This window comes from Haemaphysalis longicornis, unplaced genomic scaffold, assembly GCF_048455015.1.
Source record: "Haemaphysalis longicornis isolate Haplotype H1 unplaced genomic scaffold, Haemaphysalis longicornis Haplotype H1 scaffold_1, whole genome shotgun sequence".
Lineage (NCBI taxonomy): Eukaryota > Metazoa > Arthropoda > Arachnida > Ixodida > Ixodidae > Haemaphysalis > Haemaphysalis longicornis.
In genome coordinates this window covers 411137424-411159673 of record NW_027526203.1, presented here as the reverse complement: position 1 = coordinate 411159673, position 22250 = coordinate 411137424, and the positions used below count along the sequence as shown (strand labels likewise).

At 48.7% G+C, this 22250-nt stretch overlaps 1 protein-coding gene and 1 non-coding gene across 2 annotated transcripts in view; both read right to left on the bottom strand.

Annotated features, from left to right (window-relative positions):
- LOC144155500 (tubulin polymerization-promoting protein homolog) overlaps positions 1–22250 on the bottom strand; it is a 53954-nt gene that overhangs the window by 28836 nt on the left and 2868 nt on the right. The window lies entirely within an intron of this gene.
- On the bottom strand, positions 1421–1492 carry Trnap-ugg (transfer RNA proline (anticodon UGG)). Its single transcript has one exon. It is a non-coding gene; the product is annotated as a tRNA-Pro (tRNA).

Sequence of the window (22250 nt, the reverse complement as noted above, 5' to 3'; positions counted from 1 at the left end):
CTGGGTCGAATACAAAACGCGCTTTTAGGTATGTAGACGACTACCTCATAGTTTTAACTATTAACTTTGACGAATCAGTTTCCCGTGTTTTGGCTATATTCAATGACTGCCTGACGCCTTTAGAATTGGTGCATGAGGTTCCACTGGACAGTTCTCAAGTTTCTTGATATGATGCTTAATTTTACTAAAGAACACGTGTGTTGGGTGTACGAGCCCCGGGCGTCCAAACCGCTACTTCCTTATCCCTCCAACCACACAAAACTGCTAAAACGGGGTATTGTCGTGTCTAAAAAATTCCTTTTTGAAGTCATGCAGCAGAAAAAAAGCTTCATGGCTCAAATTAACCGCCTGTTTTTTGCTGGGTACCCGCAACATTTCCTGACAGCAGCGGCAGGTGACTTATTGACAGAATTCAAACGTGGTGGCCAGGACTGCCCGGAAATAAGGCGAAGGAAGGAAAAATTTGTGGTGGTTACTTAGTTGCACAGGGTTGCGCATAACCTCAAGAAGATTCTAACATACTTTCGAAGCTCTGTACGGTGGTAAATGCAGGGGCAGAGAAAAAGTGGGTTGCTCAAGGAAACCCAGGGAACAATTTATTCAATGTGATGAAGGCGTTGTTTATTCTCTCCCCTTGGATTGTGTAAAAACCTATATCGGCTAGACGGGTAGACGCCTGAACGGTAGGCTGAGGGAGCATAATAACCTCGTAGTTTCGGGCCACCTAGCTTCGCACTGCAAAGATTGTGCCTGCGTTCCGCTGTTCGAAGAGTGCTCAGTGGTTTCTAGAGAAAAATAAGCATACACGGGAGTTTACCGAGGCGCTCGAGATTGACCGTCTTGATGAAAACTGCATCAGCCTGCCATCCGTTGCGCTCTCAGAAAAAGAAAAACTATCTGGAGCAACTAGCGTAGAAGGCAGAGCGCGAGATAAGTGTTTACGTCATATTTTGTTGGGCTTTCTTATTGGATGTGTCTTGGTTTACATGTCTTTCTTGGAGGAATAAAAATCAGTTGTAGTTCAGCGCTCGTCCTGTCTTCTCTTCCTTGTGTGTCGTCGTCTTAGAGCGCTGTTAACCCCTTCATGTAGACCAACGATCCGGGATGTGTACGACCAACTTTTGGGAATGTATGCACTGACCACGGTGGCTTAGTGGCTATGGCGTTGTGCTGTTCAGTCCAGTGACGCGGATTCGATCCCGACCACGGTGGCCGTATTTTTTCTTATGGAGCCGAAAAACGAAAACGCCCGTGTGTCAAGATTTCGGCGCACGTTATAGATCCTCAGGTGGTCAAAATAATCCGGAACCCTCCACTACGGCTCTCCGTAACCCCCAGGTGTAGCTTCGGTAAAAACCACGAAATTTGAAAAACTTTTCACTTAATAATCACGAAATCCGGAGCACAAAAATAAAAAACAGGGCTCGTCCGGGATTTGAACCCGGGACCTCTCGCACCCAAAGCGAGAATCATACCCCTAGACCAACGAGCCAAGCTGATGGGTGCGGTTTGTTTAGCCGAGTGAAACGTAACCTTACAGGCAATTCACTGAAGTAACTGTAATCTCACTCACTCAGCTAGCGACGGGCTTTTTGTCTGCAAGGCTTCGTATTCGGCTACCTAGCCAGATATCACATAGCTGAAGGGCCTCCGGAAAGAACTGGCAAGGCAATAGTTTTTAGCAACCTCCAATAAACCTATGGTCAGTCTGGGGGTAGAAAGCATGCAAGCCCACGTGATTTAAACTATCCCGTAGCTTATTAGCCTATAATTAGCCTAATTTAGCCGTTATAGTAAGTTCGGCTAACAGCTCCAATCCATTACAGGCTAGCAGCTGTGGGCTAACTCCCCCGTTTCTCTCTCTCTCTCTCTCTCTCTCTCTCTCTCTCTCTCTCTCTCTCTCTTCTCTCTCTCTCTCTCTCTCTCTCTCTCTCTCTCTCTCTCTCTCTCTCTCTCTCTCTCTCTCTCTCTCTCTCTCTCTCTCTCTTGCATGCTTCGACCGAGAAAATCCGCTCCGCTCGCCCTCACTCCGACCCACCCTCTCTCTCTCCCTCCGGCCATTTGTTGGCCTCCAGCACGTCATACTCCGATATACGATGGTCTTACTGCCCATGAAAAATCCCGGGCCATCTCCGCTAACGTGAAACCTTAGAAAGGGCGAAGCATGCAGTGTATAGGTGTGTTCTTGGCGCAAGCTTGGAGTTTTTGACAACTGAGATGAAACCGTTTCGGGGTAGAGGTATACAGCTTTTCTGTAAATCTCGTGTCTTTGAAGCACGAAGCGTTCTAGCGCGAGGCGTAAACGAGTGTCCCGGTGTTCTTTTAGTGCGCGTTACGTTTAGCGCGAGGCGTAAACGAGTTTTCCAATGTTTTAGTACCGTGACTACATAAGACGGCGCTTATGCCGAGTACAGGAGACGCCAACAGCCCCTAAAAGCAGCCAATTTTTCAACAAGTTATTCACGTAGGGCTCCAATCTAACGGGCTTGATAAAACCAGTGAGCTCTCAGCACGAAACTCAGACAAAATTCGCGCTTTTCTTTTCCTCTCTGGCGTCGCTTCCGACGTTAATCCTTGTAAACAACATAGGGTTACCTCACTTGGCTGGCCGCGTTCATGCATCCTCGCGCTTTTTGAAAACGGCGCACCACAACAAGCCTCCTCCCGTCTCGCGAAGGGGGGCAGGAGACGGCCACCTGGTGGGTCGCGCCCTGCGATTCGTGAATCACGACGGCAGGCTCCGAGGCCGCGCAGAGACGTCACGAACGGCGGCGCGCTTCAGGCGCCGCTCAAATCACGACTATCTCTACGCATCACGGCAAACTGGTTGCCGCCTCCCCGACGTGTTTACTATTGTGCTGGCCGAGCACAGTATGGCATCGAGCAATGTGGTTTATTCATTCTGCAGGAAAGTGTAATCATTTTTCAGGTCAACAAACTGTTTAACAGCAAAGCGGGATTTCTTTAGTTTTATGCTGCAAAGCAAAAATATCGTGAGTGTATGTATACATATCACTGCCGAGCATGTACTGCTGGTCTTTTAAGGCGAAAGCAATCCGTTTATCCGGCACAGAAAATGGCCGCTGCAGTAAAGACCAAAAACATGGCCGCGTATCTGCTTGCGTCGCTGCAAATTCCACAGACGATAGTCTTCAGTCGCCCCCGCCACGTAACTGCCTCTCCTGTCTCGTCCGCCCACCTCTCACGCTGTTCCCCTCCGGCCTCGGTCCACCCATTGGAGGTTTGCGGAGTTCAATATTGACGCGTTCGCTCTACTGGCGCGCCGCGCCGTCTTTTGGTACTGCTGGAACGCAGCGCCCCAGCCACGAGCGCGAGGCTTGGGCGCCAGCCTTGGTTGTATTTTATCGTTAAAAGATTGTTTTCAACGCGTTTTTTAATATACTCTCGGAAAGATCGATCACGGGTCTATTTTTAATTAAAAGAACACTGCAAACACCAGTTACGTATTGATGTTATTCCTCAACTAAACCGAACATTATCTTTTTTGTTGAACAATGTTGACAAATGTAGGGAATATTTCTAGATTTTTAGATTGAAAATGTTTGGCCTATATAAAAGGCTCGCTCAATAACAATTTCAACATTGGCCTTGCGGCTGAATCGAGGGACTGCACAGAGTTGACATGATTGTGCTGACCATTTTATACACGTAGGAATTGTACATGAATTTTCTGTGTCCTATGTTGGTGTAAGGTTTTGTGTGTATTATCAAATAAACTGCTTCTAAAAAACAGACCGACCAAAATTTTCGCGTTTGAGTAGCCCAAGAAAGACTATCGTCTTTCAAAACACACATTGGAGTTTGTATGGGATATGAACCCGGGTCTTTAAATAGGGGCCCAGTGCTTCACCACAGCGCTACCACAGCACGTTGCCAGCGGAGAAACAAGAGCCTAGCGCGTGCCGCGGGACAGATGAACTTGACGGCACGGGAGTAAAACACGTGCACTTCAGCCTTGGAGAGCTCTAATTCTGGGGAAGCTGGAGCGTGAAAGAAGTGTCGCCAGCTGCCTGTCGAGGTAAGTTGCAGCAACAGATGAAGAAACGAAAGCGAAGAAAGAGACAACCACGACAGCGAAGCTGTATGTGGCTAAACCCCCCCCCCCCCTTTCCAATTCCGGAGAAGCCGCTTTACTCGACGCCGCTTCTCCGCTCTTCCTCGCCACCACCGACATTTTTTTTCACAAGTTCCGCAATCGGCAGATAACGGCGCTGGCGCCATTATCAGCAGTTGCACTATTAACTTGCTATGGGACGGACGCGTGCCGTTCACTCGGAGGAAGAGCACCGGTAATTGAAAGAGCGTCGGCGCGCACAGAAGCGCGAATGGGCACAAAAACAACGGAAAGCCGCTGGCGCAGAACGTGTAGCCGGCGCCGTTGCCGTCTCAAGTACCACGTTGTCGAGTAGCTGCGAATCCCTCCCGGACGAAGAAGAGCAACCTGCCCGCTTGAAACGCCGACGTGAGCCAATAACGTGCGGCATGAAGGGCTTCCGGAGCAACATTTTCGCCGGGGTCTAACACGTCGAAGCATGAGCATATCACCGGTTGCCGGTAAATGTGTCCACAGGGGCGGGGAGGGTTGGAGGGAGGAGGGGGAGTGCACGCGCAACTAGAATCCATGCCCATACCGATGACATACTCGTTGCGCTGATGGATTATTTAAACGCGGGCTTTTCACGGGCCATTGCCACCTGTCTGCTGTACTCTCGGTCGAGCGGTTTGGGTCGATGTGTTACAAACAGTACGATGTCTACGATGTTTGTACGCTAGAATAAAGCTTGAGACCTTACAAATGTCATTCAGATAGTTAGCAATAGGAAACATGCTCAATTGCAAAAGACAAGCAAATGGGTTTGTTTCGTGTAGTGCTCCCATCTTCACTGGTCATCCTTCTTGTGAGTGGAAGGGCAATAAATTTTTTGATAACTATCGCCGGGGAAGGCCATGATGATTTCGCCTTCATAGCATGTGAGTGGACTTAAAGGGACACTGAAGCGATATGTAAACATTGCGGGATTACTTGCGCAAATTGTAGTCCGGAGTCCCCAGGCCATGTTACGACCACTCTGGGCGCGTTTACGCGATTTTATTTAGTAGAAAAATTAATTCTAAAATGCTGTCCTCCTCTCTTTACGCTCGTCCATTTTCTGCGGGGTTTTCGTGTGATGTCGCGAGGAGCCGAGCTCGCAATTGGCTGCGCTACTGCACGGCTCCCCGGCCTTCAGACAGAGTCAGTCGGTCCAGCGTTTCGTCCGCCGGCCGCCGACGGGTCGTCGTAATTCGTTCGCTCAGTTGAAACGAAGCCAGGACACGTTTGTGAATGGAAGAATGGGCCTTCCTTTACTTGGTTAGTTTGTAGACTGTATCTAGCTCCAAGTCAAGGTCGCTTCACACAAGCGCTGCACAAGCGCACATGCGATGCTTCGCTGACTGGTACGCCAGTAGGAAAATATAAGGCCTCTTGAAGGCGGGAGAAGAGTCAGCGATGTCAATATAGGTACTAAGGAAATAAAATCAATTGATATTTTTACCGTACAGCGTAAAAATAGGGTGCGGGAAGCACTTTTTTGCGCTGGGCGAGCAAGCACAGCGGTCAGCAGCACGACTACGCATCTGCGAACGCTTTTCCGTCTAGGAAATGCAATTGCTAGACGTGAGCTATTGTGGAAACTCGGGGGACGCTTGCTGCACGAGCGCAATACAACAAATAGTCACCTAAGCTGCTTTAAATGCCAAAACTAAATAAAAGTGTAAACTTGTTGTACAATATATACCTTATATTACCATGGGTGGCGGAGCCCGTCCCGTGGCCGAGTGTCTGGGGCGCTAGGTATGTTGCCGCAAGTGTTTTGCAAGTCACGAGTTCGAGTCCCCGTGGTCTGGGGCGCTAGGTATGTTGCCGCAAGTGTTTTGCAAGTCACGAGTTCGAGTCCCCGCGGGTACGTGCTTTTTTTTTTTTTTTTGTAAGTTAACTTTTTCGCTTTCTGCCGATGTTTTCTACATTGAGTTCACCTTTTTTTTGGGCCGCAACGTTCATTGCTCCACGAACTAGTTCACAGAATGCGCGCAGGCTGGCACTGGCGCGCTAGCGAGTTCTCGTTGGCGTGCTGTTGCCATAAGCACCGACTGCTTGCGGGCAGTGGGCACAGGCCAGAATTAACAGACCCTTGGCCCGGTGCGAACACGCTTTTTACGGTACAGGCATGAGTGAGGCAAGCTCCAAATATGGGGGAAAAGCGCATGACATTTGGGCGTCTGCGGGTACGCGGAGGGCGTCTATGCACTGCGTAGGCCTCGGCTAGTGAATGCTACGATTCCAAGCCGTCCTGGGAGGCTTATCTTTATGCTTTTTTACAGCTGACAACATGGCAGAAGCGCGATACAATGATTACTGAGTTATTGAGAATGCCCATCCAACAACGCCACCGGTTGTGTTTTACAGAACCGAAACCGAACCGAAACTTGTTTGGTTGCTCACCTTGGGCATCGTCCAATCACGGTGCCCGCTCCTCCCAACGTCACAGCTTTAGTTGGTGCGGCCGCCGCAAACCGCGCATGGTAGTTTTTCTTCTTTCGCGCTTTGTAAAATAATTACCGATTTGTCAACCGGATAAACGATGAAAAGTGTGCTAATTTGAGCCAGTCTACGCAGTGCGAGCAAAAACGGGAGCTTGACAAATTCACTTCAGTGTCCCTTTAAGTGCCCCAAGGAATTTCTTGGCTATTTAGCAGTTTTAAATCAACTGCGAAAGATCCGCTTTGTGCGCATGATCCGAGAGCTTGAAAACTGTAGAAGAGGTATTAACGAAAGTGCGGCTAGATTAGAAGCTCGGATAACTTCAGCCGACACCGACACAGGCGTTTCCGTTCTTTCCATTCTTGAAGAAAGGCTCCACAGCAGCTAATGTTGGCAAGCGGCAGAACGCACCCCGCTCGCACTCTCGAGCCTGGCGTCGATATAGTTAATGGGACTCTCGCACTGTCGTCAGTGCTGTCGTCGCCTTCCTGTGCACTGCGGGCAATCGTTCGAAGCGCGGGCCGCTGCCTTTCCGGTCGCCAGACGCGCCCGTCAATCTTATCATACGCGTCACAATTCGGGAAGCCGAGTCTGGCGCTCAGCCAACGCCAGCTCGATAAAGGGACGCCTGCGCGGCCACGTAAGCTTCGTACGTGGCGAATTTATCCCTCGTCAAGGGCTCCATAACGAGTCCGTGCATTGAGATGTCGCTCATGCGGATTCCCTGCATGGACCCTATCGGCCATTTATACCGGGACAACGTGCAGCGCAGAGATTTGGTCCCGCTACAGGAGGGACCTCGGTATGGAACGCGAAACACTGCGCCGCGAGATGGTTCCCGGTGTGCATCGCAAGGACAGCAGTCGCAATGCCGCCGAAACAAACGCCGGCGCTGTTGCAGCCGCAGCTTGAAAAGCTCCCTTATGGCGCCTATCATATATGCGCTGCGTTGCGGTGGTTCAATCAGTGGGCCCCCTCAGGGAGCCCTGCACTGTGCCCGAGCCCGGCGATTGAAGTAAGATGCCTACAGGGTTCAGCAAAGTTGCGAAAGGGATGAACGATGAGGCAAGAGCTGGGTTGGTGCGTGTTTGTACAATCACGCGCCTGTTTTGTGGTTACTGGGCTACCTAAAGGTGACAATTTTAGTCCGTCCATCCGTCCGTCCGTCCGTCTGTGTCTGATATTCGATTCAACCGCCCTGTCAAAAAAAAAAACAGGTGAAGGAATACCTGAACACGAGGTATATAAAATGTGTCCCAATTATCATGCGCCAATATTTAAAAAAGACCAATGGCGTTATTCAAAGAAAACAGGTCTAGTGCATAATGATTTTGGTATACAGTGAGTAGCGGCCAGTAATTTTTCGTTAATTAGGTGATTGTAATTAAGTTACTCGAGAAGTACTGCCCCAATTATTAAAGTGTCCATGAAGTTCTTGTAGGTACCCACAGAAGACATCCAACTGCGGTATTTTAAGCAAAGTACTAATTGCGTACTCATTTTTTCTGACTTGTACAGAAACCCCACGAGATATGAAAAATACGACGTGGCGGCGCTTCCACCCGCATCATAAAGCAGTGCCCCCGAACGGCTCCCTCTGAGTTATCTAGCAGTGCCCCCGAACGGCTCCCTCTGAGTTATCTAGTGAGTCGCTCCTCCTTCCATGCCATTATCAAGGTGACGCGCTATCTCTTGGGCGTGCGATAGGCACAGTAGCTGCTTTCAATCACCTTATTTGATGGCGCTGCTTTGCGATTCGGGTAGGAGCGCTGTAACGTGGTATTTTTCATATTCCGCGGGATTTATTTATCAGTCAGAAAAAAATGAGTAGGCAATTAGTAATTCACTGAAAATACCGCAGATAGATGTCCCTCGCGTGTACCTAAAGGTGCCTCATTGACACTTCAATGACTGGGACAGTACTTCTAGAGTTAAATAATTATTTACAATTGCCTAATTAATCGTCACTAAGAAAAAATTGGCTCCAATCCACGCTATGAAGGTGATTGGAAAGGAAAGCTTCCACAACACTTGCCCATGCGACGTCACTTGAATTCACACACGTGGCTCTACAAAGAGTGAAACCAGATTCTGCCAGCTATTACCTGGAATTTGGGGGGGGGGGGGGGGGGGGGGGGGGGGAGGCGTCCCGAACGCAGCAGCGTCGGCCACGGCCGGGCTCGAGCGGCGGACGTCGCCGCTGTAGCCCGGCCGTGCGTCGGCAGAAAGAATACATAGAGGAGCGTCTTTCGAAGGGTGAGACAAAGGAACCTTGCCATACTGATGTGCTAGCTCGGGGCTAAACCACCGCGCAACACAAGCGCAGACACCGAAACAATGCGGCATGTGAACTTAGTGATTCCCATTTATGCCGATTAAAACTAGTTAGTTCAGTAAGTTTGAGAATTGCGAGGGAGCTGAGGGGACTTTTATAATCGCTATTCATCAGAACCAGTTGCTCCTTTCGCCTTTTGTAATACCTCTTAAAACACAACCGAATTGGTATTCACCAATTTAGAAAACGGAGACCCATTCATGGCAAGCAGTGCGCAAAAGGTAGCGTTTCTCTAGCGGCCAGATGTCTGTATGTGGTCTCTACATTTTTCCAATCCTTACCGTATCCTTGTCGTACGACTACTTAATTCCGTCGGGTCCGGGTTACCCAGGAGGTGCTGTCGAACAAGTTAATAAAGCCGTGCGAAAGCGCGCAATGGACGCGAAGCTGCGCCAATTCAGGCACAAAACAACTGTCTCTAAAGCAGACGACAAAACGCGCACGCCGGCCAGCAGGCACCTCCGCGCCATCTACACTGTGCTCAGTGAGTGAAACCCTCCGCCCCCCCCCCCCCCCCCCCCCCCCCTCGTTCCCGCCCCCGTTACCTCCACCGCGTTGGGAGTTTATTGTCCCGCACGCCGCGAAAGAACCGTTGGCTGGTAGAGGTAGAAAGCTTTGCTTTAAAAAATTACTGGCCGCTACTCCACTGTACCGGTCTTCTTTGAGTAACACCATTGCTCTCTTTAAAAACCTTGGTGCTTCGATTCCCGGCAGCGGCGGCCGCTTTTCTGATGGAAGCAAAAAGCAAAAACGCCCGTGTATACGAGATTTCGGCGCACGTTAAAGATTCCCAGGTGGTCAAAATTAATGCGGAGCCCTCCACTACGACGCGCCCCATCGCCTGCACTGCGTCGGCGCGTTAAACTCTACAATCAATCAATAAAACCTTGGTGCATGATAGTTGCATGATGCATGATAGATGATAGTTGTGCCACCCTGTATAGGCAAGACCATTCCGAACTACGAAAACTTTTGCCATTAATTGTACATGTGCAAATTATTCAGCGCAAAGGAATCCTCAGGCCTACTTGAGGCACAATAGAAGAAGATAACCGATAGTACCGGTGTTCTTTTAATTAATACATGTTGCGTTGGATTTTACGATAGCAGACTAAAAAACAAGGTGTTAAGATGGTGTCAGAGAGAGGAAAGATAAGTGCAAACACTAAAACAAAAGTTGTCGGGTCGAGCTGTTCCAAGCACAACTGAAACAAAAGGTCCCAGATGGTGAGCGATCAGTGCGAGCGCGGCAAATTTGAATCTAGCAATGTTCCTCATGGGAGGTAAGAGAGGGGGGGGGGGGGTAAGAACGTGAGAGCTGGGGCGATTGAGAGGAGGGAGTGTTACACGGCAGGGCAGCAGGCAGGGGCGGAAGAAGACTAGCGTCTTTCGACGACGTTTGCGGCGAAGCAAACAGATACGCGTTTTTTTTTTTTTTTTGCGAGCATGCCTGTACGAGCGCGCCCGACTGACACCATGTGCCCATTTACAACTGTGCACCGATGTAACCGTGTGCCTATATTAAGCGGAACGCCCACTTGGTAGCCATTTAGACCGTGATGCGGCTTGTAACGGCTCCCGATATATACGTTTCCGACAAGTTTTCCCCAAGTATCGAGAACGCTAAGGTAGGTGCGACAGCTGCCGCCCGGTTTGAATTACCGTAGCAGGTTGCTGTAATTCTGCGCACACTTCACTGCTGCAAGCGTTGAGGAATCGCGAGAACTCGATTTTGGGGCGGCGCTTATTGCATTCTCTGTGAGCATTACTATGCTCACCGGAAAGCCAGCTTTCGAAGTGCCCCATGAACATGGATAAGAGGCGGTGGGAGCCTGCTGAGACACCAATTTATTCAGGTTTGTTTCTATTTATACGTTTATTGGAAGAGAACGTTCCGATTTGTTCTGCGGAGGTTGAAAAGCATGCAGTGTAGGTGTGACATTACGGTGACATGCGCAGCAATGCCTCACCATCTCCAATGTCTACCTTTAATAGACGACATCATACGAGCGAATATTGCTACCGCGAAATCGAATGAGCACAACTACACGATATCAACTGGCTACGAATATCGCGTATCGAATACTTAACCTATTGGTCATACTAAAAAAAAGTGGAGAAGCTGAAGAAAAAAATTAAATTGTTTACGAATAGAGAAACTGCGGCCCGGGCCACGCCCTCGTAACCACTTCGGCCGGCCCTGCAGCTCAGATTCATTGGCCAAGCTTGTGGTACCCTGGCCGAAGAAGAAGTGTTTTCTTTCTATTCTGCTGGCCGTGCATCCACAGTGCAGCACTCACTAGTCAGGATATTAGTGCTGAGGGCAAAGCTTCGAGTTCGATCTCCTAGCTGCAGCCGCCATATTTCTGCCGCCGTCGAAACGTAAGAACGCCCGCATACACGATGTTTAACGCGCATCGAGGAACCTTCGGTGGTGTATATTACTTCGGAGGCAACCCCTACTGCGCACCCACATCCGCATGGCTTTACATCGGTGCGCGAAAATCGAAATTTTGAATATTTTGCTGCTGCGGCTCCCAAGTTCCGGCCACCCTTCAGGAGTCACCGACCTGCGTTAATTCATGACGAACTCTCCCTCGTTTACGGTACACGCGCCGCAGTCACGACGTGGCCCGACGGCGGCCGCATCGCGGTCAAGGGAGGACCACCGCGAGTCCGGAGCTGCGGCGCCACGGGATGGATGCGTTCGATATGGTCGCGGCACGAGCCTGCAGCCGGCCCGCCCGCTCCCCAGGCACGGTCGGCAATGTAGAGAAATTATTCGCGCGGGTTGGCCGCCACGTGCGGTTAGTGCGGAGAATGCACGTCGCAACGTCGTCGAAGGCTGGCAAACCTCGCCAAGGCAACTCCGACTGCATCAAGGAGGAAGCGCCTGCTCGCCGATTGGAAATTGTTTTAAGCCGAAGTCTTATTAAGCATGTACCTGCTAATGGGCGATGTACTTGTAAACCATTACTTCAAGAATCGAAAAGGCATGCTGTGAGTGCGACGCACAAAAATGACTGGCACCATTTCACGCCACAACAAAAAAGTGGAGAGAGCACGAGACCCTCGTCTCTCGAAACGCTCGTGACTGCAGGGCGATGGTTATGCGACAGGCGCCGGGCAGCGTGCAGATTTGCGGCTCTGAACGCAATACGCCAAGGCGGAACACGCATGACAGACTCGTCCGGAAGGGGAAAAATCCGCTTTCGTTTTATCAGCAAGCTGTTTACATAGTCTGTTCCCGGAGGACATACCGAGCTTTGCGAGACTGGTGATGGTCGCTTTCCAGCATTCGCGTCCAAAAGAAATTAAAACACTTGTTTCCGGGTGAAACATTGCGCAATCTACTTCCTGGTCGGGCATTATGCTGGATTTTTAGCTTTGTGTCGATAATGTTATTCTCTATACAGCCTAATACCCCTCCTTCATTTCACAGCCACTTTTTGTTGTTTCAAAGACAACCTGGTTCCTTCGTTTTATTTAGATTGAAGGCCTTGCTTCACTACCTGCATGTCACTGCTTTACACGTTGAGTCAAATTCCCTGTGGCAATAAACGGCATCCTGTTCACTCCAGGAGCAGTACAGTTGAAACTCGATTTTACGAAACCCGATTTTACGAAGTTCCCGATTTAGCGAAATAATTTGCGGGTCCCGGTGACTTCGTTAAATCGAGATTTAGAAAGAGACGTAGATCGAATTCGCACACGCACTGAACTCCGCAGCAAGAGGTTAAATTAAGAAAAAAAAATGGTTTTAATGCGTAGCATTCTTTACCATGTACTCCCACAGCCAGGACTGTGTAACGCCCCGCATTTCCACCATAATGCAGATTTCGCGGAAGTTACACCTTTAATCGTTATAATAGCGTAAATGGAGATAGTTGGTTCAACAGAATTTTGAAAAATAAAAAAGAAGAAAAACAGATCAAATAAAATTTTCACGAAATTGATCGGACAAAACCGAAAATATGCATCGTATACATCTCCCCCAAAAACCTAAGACTACACAAAAAAGAGTCCGCAAAAGAGCGTTAGAAATACGAATAAAAATAGCGTAAACGGATTAACTGTACGGTACGCCTTGCATCTTCAAAAAAAAAAAGCAATTAGCGAAGTAAACGCACTTCATCGTCATATTGGTATATATCATTGGCGAAAAGAAAGAAAAGAAAACAAAAAGAATAAAATAATCCAACGTCTTTCGCCACTGAGAGCCGTATTTGGAAAGGGACTCTGCAGCATTTCCGATAAGCGCTTTCACCCTTTCCTTCGCGTCTGGAAGCACTGCGAAAGCTATAGTTATCGCCAGCACGGAGCGGCACTGCGTGATTTGCTCGCCGCAGCACATCCGCCTTCCGTTACTGCTTTGCTTTTGTTGCTTTCTTCTTAAAGTGGCAATCGAATGCGTTCATTGCTGCAACTGAAGAGAAGCCCGCCGCTACACCGCTGTAATGACGTAATTCCAGCGGTCAAAGAACGCCAAAACCAGGAAAATCTTTTGGGCAAGTTTTTAAGTTACCTGATGGGCATAGAGCAATAGTTTCAGGCTGAGGTACTTCGCGACCCCGTAATTTAAAGTACTGGATGCGTTGGCTGACCACGTTCTGACAGCATTTAAGATTTCTGAAAAGGTTGAGCTAAAATGGCGAGAAAATATAATATGATCACGCTTAATGAAAAGAAAACAAAGTGCTTTTGTTTATTTTTTTGAGCAGGCAGCCTACGAGTACTTTTTTTTTTTGCCTGCAGCTTTGGAGGACATATTTGTCCGTTACTGACGCGCAATTTCGAGAAATACTAGACGCTCATTTCCAGCAGTTTCACTCTTACTTTAAGAGCGTAATTATTACAGAAGGTCTTCAAACTTGCATGCGTATGCACGAGAAAACATCTACATTCACCTTCAAACCAAGTAAACCGACACGAAGTTCGCTTCCTGTCTGCTTTTAAATGGGCGCGACTGAGCTTACGCTTTCCCATGCACGTTCGCTATGCAGCAAAGCAAGAAAACACACCAGCAGGAAAAAACTATGTGGCGACGCATGAAAGCCCCGTTACCTTCCTCTACTCTAGTACCATCTCATGTCTCGCAACGCCTCCCCCTCTCCCTTCACATCTGCAGCCTAGCGGCGACTAGTGGTGTCACATATGACGAGCTACATACACGCTAATGCGTTTCGAAAGTCGTTCATTTCGCTTGTCGTGAAGGCGTAGGTTGCTTTGCGTGCTTGTTCGCCCTCTTCGCGGAGCTCCTCGAGCTTTTTTTGGTGTCTTTTTTTCTTTGCTTTCTTGGGCATGCCCCTCACCCTCCTCTGTGATGGTTCTATCCATGTGAGGCTTGCGGATATTTTCAAACAAATCACACACACACAATGTCTTTACAAGCGCATAAGGCCTACAAGTATACACACACCCCAGTTCTGACCACCATCGAACTTTGAACCGACCTTGCATCTATATATAGAGCAGCGCACGGTATTTGTTCAAGCACGTTCAAGACGTGTGCTCGTGCCACAAGGCGAAGGAGCGGTACTCGACGCCGCGAGGAACCAACTTCCTGGCGGCGAGAAGGGCGGCTTCGTTTGGCGTCGCCGGTCGGTGCAAACAGGGCCGGCCCGACCGCTTGTCGGCGGCGCGCCCTTGTCACCCGTTCATCGGCGTGTCCGGCGACCCAGATTAGGGACACGCCGGATAGTGCGCTGCGGCGTGTGACAGACACGCGGCAGGGGGGACTCCACCCGCCAGGTCAGCCGCGAAAGTTCGCCTCCGTGGCTGCAATCGCCGCGCATTGCTTTCAGCGCCTTCCACAGCTAAGCTCCAGGGGATTTATTCCTTCGTCACGTGGGCCGTCGGCGGAGTACGCTTTGCGGCGAAGCCATCTTTCTAGGGAATGTCCTGCAGCGCTCAGTGCAGTGTAGATATGTTGGAAAAAATCATCAAGTTGCCGCTGAAACAACTAGATAATTACGCCGCGTTTCATTTACTGGTCACAATTGGTTTACCGGGGAGTTGCGAACAATTCAAAATTCCCAAACATGGTCTTTCAAGGACGGAGTATGGGTGCAGAAGGCAGCTGTAACTCGTCTTTTATCATAACTATCCTTAAAAAAATTACAAGACGATAGTTGTTCGAAGCACTACATAACCACGGGCATTTTTGTCTCAGCCGGTGTCATGGATAACTAAATGTTGCAGTTTCAATACAACGTGAGGCGGCTGCTCGTAAGCCATTCCAGCCGCGCCACGAAGACGCCGTGGAACGGACAGCCCCATGTTTGCCTACTAGGAGAAGACTGTAGACCTTTCAAGTTTCATTACGATAATTCAGACGCATGCTAGAATGCAAATTAGAAACAATCGTTTTTTTTTTTTTTTTGCACTCGTTGGTACTACGCTGAGGTCAATGTTCTCGTAAATTAAGTATTATCGAATAGCAACTCAAAGCGCATTTGTCCATTTTGTAATACCAATTTCACAGCCATTTTAGCAGCTTCGCTGCCCAACCATGTGGGACGGGATGAGTGTTGAAATTTTTTTGTCGTTGATATTTTTGTTTAGTCGTTAGATGGCAACCCCACCCTTTTTACGACAGTAAATATCTACGCGTTTTCCAGAAATCGCCACCTTCTAAAACGCTAGAACTTACCTAACCAGCTATACTTATCCACAAACCAGCCTTGTAACTTTACTGGGGCCTCGCCCACACAGTAAGCACAGTTTGCACATTTTGCGCGGTAAGCACAGTAAACACAGTAAACACATTTTGCGCGGTAAGCACAGTAAACACAGTAAGCACATTTTGCGCGGTGTTAATTTTTCACAGTTGTGCACAGTCAACGTGCATCGGAGCGCTTGACGTGCAAACACCTTGGGAAGGAAACACTAAGATAACTCTATCATATCGAACCCACCACTAAATTGTTTCCTACTTTCTTGCTCGCAACAATAGCGTGAAGGTCCGCTAAAACATCTTCAGAGTTCATAGTGCCTAAAATCACACTCAGAGACTATTATCAATCGAATTATTAATTAATTAATTGTCTAAATAATTTATTAACCTACTGATTGGTGGGATGATTGATTATCCGGTCGAGTGATCGATTGAAGGACCAATTATGATTGACTAATTTAATCGACTGCGATTGATTGATTTATTACTCTATTGCTTGCTTGCTTGCTTGATTGATTGATTGATTGATTGATTGATTGATTGATTGATTGATTGATTGATTGATTGATTGATTGATTGATTGATTGATTGATTGATTGATTTTGTGTGAAAATTTTCAGGGAAGCTGGTACTCGCGCAAGACATGAATGGCAACGCTGTTGAAGGCGATCACTAACGGACACAAAGTTGAGTTTTAGTATCGTTGTGGTGTCGTGGTTGACGTCAGCGGCATCGCTCTTCAATGACCTTATGTTGAGCAAGGCCAGAGTGAGCTCGTCGTTTTGGTCGACGTTTTCGTATACGCCACTCTGCAAGCGCGACTTATTGTCTCTAGCGGATGCTTTGCACGCCGAGCCTCTCGAAGCGCACTCTTCCTCGGCCGTGCGAACCAACGTTTAGGGAACTGTCCGCGGCCGGGCCATATGGAGTCAATGATCACCTATACTTCGACATTCAAGTCAATGGCTACTTATATACATGTCACCCTGTACAGGGTTATTTAACGCGCACCAAGCGTTGCCTACGCAGGCGCTTTCATGTCTCGACTCCTTCAGAATTACGGTCACCGCGGCTGGAAATCGAACCCGCGACCTCTTTCTGAGCCGCAGATTGCCTTATCCTCCGAGGCGGTCACATTCACGGTAAATGATTACCGATTCAACAACAACAACAAAAAAAAAAGCTTGAGAGATTATCACGGTGGTGGTGTGTACGCAATGGATGACGGTATATCCGTATACTTGGCCACTGAGGGAGCCCCTGCTCTACCTCGCGCAACCAAGTAGGTGTGATGATCTGCTGCCACGTGAGAGTAATTGCGCGTGCACACTTGGAACACCGTGGTAACTCGACACACGACGAGTCTGGGGAGATCCTTGCGGCTGCTGCGGTTGAGTCTGCGCTATAGTTGTGCATGCGATTCAGGGTGTGTGACAGATTTGTGCCGATTAACTGACTTCCCTTCACCGGTACAGAAATGCTTCCCGCTCACTAGGTAAAGTCTTAGTCAATGACCCGGGCAATGGCAATTTCTAAGGCCCCAAATAATTAAAGCAGAAGCTTAACTTTTGGGTGCAATATGCAACATGTCCAGCCAAATATTCCGATACCGGAGATCTAGCCCGGGCCTCCTGAGTGAGGGTCTGACCAGGCGGTCGGATCAAGGAGGTGGGTCGGATAGGTGGCGGCAGCTGTTCGCGCTTGATCGGCGTTCGTTCAGGTTCCTTCGTTCAGGTCGGTCGGCACCCCTTGTGACGGGCTGTTTTACGTCGCAAAAACATCCAAGGGAACCGGGAGAGAAAAATGCTGATTGATTTTGATTGATTGTAGGGTTTAAAGCGCCGACGCAACGCAGGCGATGAGGCGCGCCGTAGTGGACGGCTCCGGATTAATTTTGACCACCTGGGGATCTTTAATGTGCGCCGAAATCTTTAACACACGGGCGTTTTTGTTTTTCGCCTCCATCGGAAACGCGGCCGCCGCAGCCAGGAATCGAACCCGCGTCCTCGTGCTCAGCGGCACAACGCCTTAGCCACTGAGCCACCACGGCGGGTGGAGAAAAATGCTAGCTGTAATTATTACACTTCGCTTGTCGTGGAACAAAAACCTAAATTGCTACAAAAGTTGCAATCTTTCAGCAAAAATCAAAGGTTTGCAGCCTTTGACTGGTTGTCGGACATTTCCTGTGTCTAAAACTTGCCATGGTACCCTCATACGGTAAATGTTACAGGGCAATGAGTCCTTTAACTATGAATGCGTTTAGAAGTAACGATAAAATTAATTTCTATAACTAATTGGCCGCCAGTTAGGGAGGACTTTGGCAAGGAAAGAGCTTTAAAACACAGCCGGAAAGAATAATAAAACACGTTATACGCTGCCCGAATTGTCGTTCAATCATTCCACTTGGGCTCCACAAACCAATAGGCTGCTACGGGACACCAACAGCTTAAAAATAGCTTCTTTTAGAAAGCAGTTGCCAAGGGGGTCTGTCTATACAGATGTGATCAACATCCCCTCCTTCGGCCTTCCCTTTCGCATAGCATTATGCCCCCATAACAAAAATCGGCCTCTATTTCCTGTTCTTCCTCTGCCATTCCATCGGTACCCCTTTGAAACCCATTTCTATAGTTCTCGTGACACTCACGCAGCACCGGGCGCCAGATCAATTTCAGCTGAAGCTGGGCATGTGGCATGTTTTGAGCCAGAAATAAGCATAAAAACGAGGCAAGAATAGCGCAAAAAGCTCGGAGCTCTTTCCTCTTTCGAGCTCCGTATTCCCCGCGCTTCCATGCTACCGGCGAACAAGCAGCAGCGCGGACCTAGACCGTTACGCTAACGGCGAAATCACTTGTCGCAAAGGCGAAGGTGCGAGAGCTTATCTCTGGAATTTCGAGCCGACACCTCCCTCTTGTCAGCAGTGTTCGAAGCGGCTTGATGATCGAGTACCTCTGACACGCACCCAGAAAAGAGCACTCGAGATCGGTGTTGAGCCTATGGGAAATGCGCTGCGCTCGGGATCTCAGCATTGCCCTCTTTAGCGAAGCTTTAGTGTTCTCCCTGATAGCGTCTGTAACGGAAAAACTCCCTGCAAGAAAGCCAACTTCCTCTGACGATGATGATGAATGATCTTGGGTGAAGTGGAAGAAAAAAAAAAACGCTTCCCGTGGCCGGAATCGAACCTAGGTTTCTCGCGTTATGAAGCCGGCGTCTATCCGATTGCTCCATTTCGACTTTTTTTTTGTTTGTTTGTTTCGACCCGGCCGAAGCGGTTTGAATTTGCAGAGGGGTGCATGGTGCTCGCACACCAACCAAAGAATCCGTCACGAGAAAGCTTCACGTTCAACCATCGTCGTCGTTAGACGGAGGGGTGAAAGATTTTTTTTTCCCCTAGCCCTCACGCAGATGTAATAACGAAAAACGAAGGTAGAGGAACAACTTCAGTAAAAAAAGAAAGTAGAAGTATTCAAATATTTAGCAAATACACAAGTAAGAGTTATAACGACAATTTCAGAGTTCGGTGGGTGCCGTGCACAGCTTTCCGATTGCATTTGTTTTTATTCGGGGGCATTTCAAAATGGCTGATCGTTGTGATGAGAGCAGACATCGAAGCCGTGTGAGCTTGGTGCCCCTTTTGTGGCAGAAAAATAACTTTATATTTCATACTGGGCAGAGCCAGTGAATACGTCCAAGCCTTTCTTACCAGGAAGTTCCAAAGCCAGCCCCACTCCTTCCCCTCTGCTTACGCCATTTTATTTTGTATCCTGCTTGCGAAGGAAATGGAGAACCGTACAACGAAACTAACCCGCTTTTTTTTTCTCTCAAGTAATGAGGAGGATAAAGTTACAGCAAACGCCGCTGACATCGAGGAAGTCGGAGTTCCACCCAAAAAATATAAATATTTGAAATATTATTCAAATATAACCTAGCAATCCTGTTGTTTAAGTCATTACATAACATGATACCTCTGAATTTTTTCACCCGGTCAAATCTTGTTAACGTAAATTCCACTAGGTTTGCCTCTAATCATAATTTGCTGTTACCTAATGCACACTCTAATTATGGAAAACAAACTGCCAGCTTTGCCACTTTCGTGTTTTGGAATTCCCTGCCAACTAACGTTAAACTCTCTTCGTCGTTGCATGTATTTAAAAGAGGTCTTCTTGAATTTTTTCTACAGCCGTAACCACATTGTCTCTCTTAATTGTCAATATGCAACTACCTGTCTTCTGTTACCCTTGACTATGTGTTAATTTTGTTGATTTGTTTGATCTACTGCCAATATTCCATGTACCATTGACTATGCGCTTACTCACAGGAGGTCCCATTTCAGCCCTTGGCTCTGGGACCTCCTTCTGTATTGTCACTCATGTATGCATAATCAACTAACAAATAAACTCTTCTTCTGATTCTGATTCTGAATACTCATGAATTGCATGCAAAGAATGCAAGCTTCATTTTGTACGATTTCCAGGCGGTAACAGGTGACCTTTCTTATAAGACACTTTTCGTTGCCAACTCAGCGAGGCGTGAACTGAGAACAATAAAAATATGGGAGTATGGTGACTCATGTTGCATACAACAATTGTGGGACAAAAGTGGGACAGTAAAACTTATGAAGAGGTAATAAAGAGTGCGCCACCGCGGAGCACTGCACCAATCGTCACAGCACTAGCGAATACCAACGTCAGTAACGAGGAGCGACGTAACAACGAAAGGGGTGCTCTTAAGTAGAAGATTGGACAAGGCGCAAAGCTGTACTGTCTGCGTACGTGCGTGTGTGTGAGTGGGCGTGGGCGTGCGTGAGTTTTCATTTTGTTCTGCGTCTCATTGAAGTGCAACGCATATTTCGCGCAGACATCGAATACTTTTAGCCGTCTATAAACATAGAATACAATGGCTGACGATGGACTCGTTGCGACATCGCGAACGCTCGACAGAAAGCGTTGGAGAGAAGAGCGAGTTTAAAGGCTCCAGCTTAAATTGTAACAGGAAAGCAGCGGCAAAATGCGGAACCGACAAAAGCGTACAGCCGCTGCATGACTGCGCGTTTCACTGATTTGTATGCGTGCACGTACGCCTGTCAGCGGGGCTCGCAGGAGCCCGCAGAGGGCGCTGAAGCGTGAATCCTTGAGATGCCTTGCAGGCGTGTCGTCACCGCCTGTCAGACAGCGACACATCGGCACTTTTTCCCCCTCCGACAGTGTTTGTGCCTGCCGTATCCGGCTACGCGCCCACAACCATATACGGCCACCGCGGCCACTTGGGCAACGCGTCCTAAAGCCCCTCCATCTCGTCCACAACTTGCAGGCGGCGGACGAGAGCAGAGGCAGCCTAATAGCCCACACGCCAACCTGAATGCTGCACAGCTCTTGTGCTGCCACATCTGGGTTTGGTCACTATGAGGCATTAAAATTAAAATAGAGCTTTATTTGTCGTAAAGTACAACATGACACACGAGATGTCATTAGCTGCACTCTTAGCCAAAATGGACTAACGGGGTGTCGGCATTAGTCCTTTTGAGGACTAAATGCGTTGCCACTAGCATTAGTCCTTTTTAATACACCAAGTGCTCGTCACCTTTCGCAAAACTCAAAGAACGGGAGCATGCATGAGCCCCCTGCCCAAGATACTAGAGAGTTGTAGCTGACTGTTTTCGACGGTTCGCTCCGGTACAGGCGGCCCGCGCAGCGCAGTTCGCCGCCAAGCGCGCCACACATGCGCAATGTCGCTCCCGCTTGCTATCGGAGCGGAGCGGACCGTGAAAAACGGTCAGCTAAAACTCGCTATTAACTGCCCCAGTCACCAAGAAACAACACCCTGCCGCCTAGAAATGCAAGTCATGAATGATAAAGTCCGCATAAGATAGGTTACGAAGTGGCTAGCTTTTCTTTATTTTTCGAAACGCCCAAATTTAAGAGTCGATTACAGACGATGAAGGTGGCCAGTCAACCGTACAAAGGGGGAAAGAAGCGGATTGGGGGGGGGGGGGGGGGGGGGGGATCTATGCACTCTTTAGTATCGCTCTCACGCGGATAACCACGGTCGATCAGTTTGTGCAGAGCGCTGGGTAGTACAGTATATACCCAGTGCTGGCTGCACAGTCGGCCTCTGTCCAGGGCCAGTGGTTTTACAAAAGAGCCCCGGATAATGTGTGATATCAAAGCGCGAGGCTATCTTCTCAGTTCTTCGTGGAGTAGAACAACCAATCGACTCCACGATTTACCTCACGGGGGCAGCTGTCACCGCTTCACGTACGCCTGCGAGCGAGGAGGCGCATACCGCAGATTCATCACTTCGCCGCGATCGCGCATCCTTTCTGGCGAGGCGCTTATCACGCCGGGGGTTACTGCAATGACGACTATTCTTTATTGCCCCTTTGTAGCGGCAGGCTTAAACTCGGCCAAGGAAAGTAGTGCAGCGGTTATCAGCCTTGTTCGTTCAATGCCGCGAACACTCGTTATCGGGACTCAGGCCGCGATAAGGCGACATTTGCGTGCACCGCAAGCAACTCCATTTTTCTTGTTTTTCTATTGAACTACGTGGCCCTGGTTTGATGTTGGTTGGGACCGATTTTTTTAAAGCGCAGCTTGCTTGGTCTCGCTGATAGCGGTGTCGTAAACAAAACATGATGATGATGGTGGTGGTGATGATGACGACGACGACGCGAGAAAAAAGCGCTTCCCGTGGTCGGAATCAAA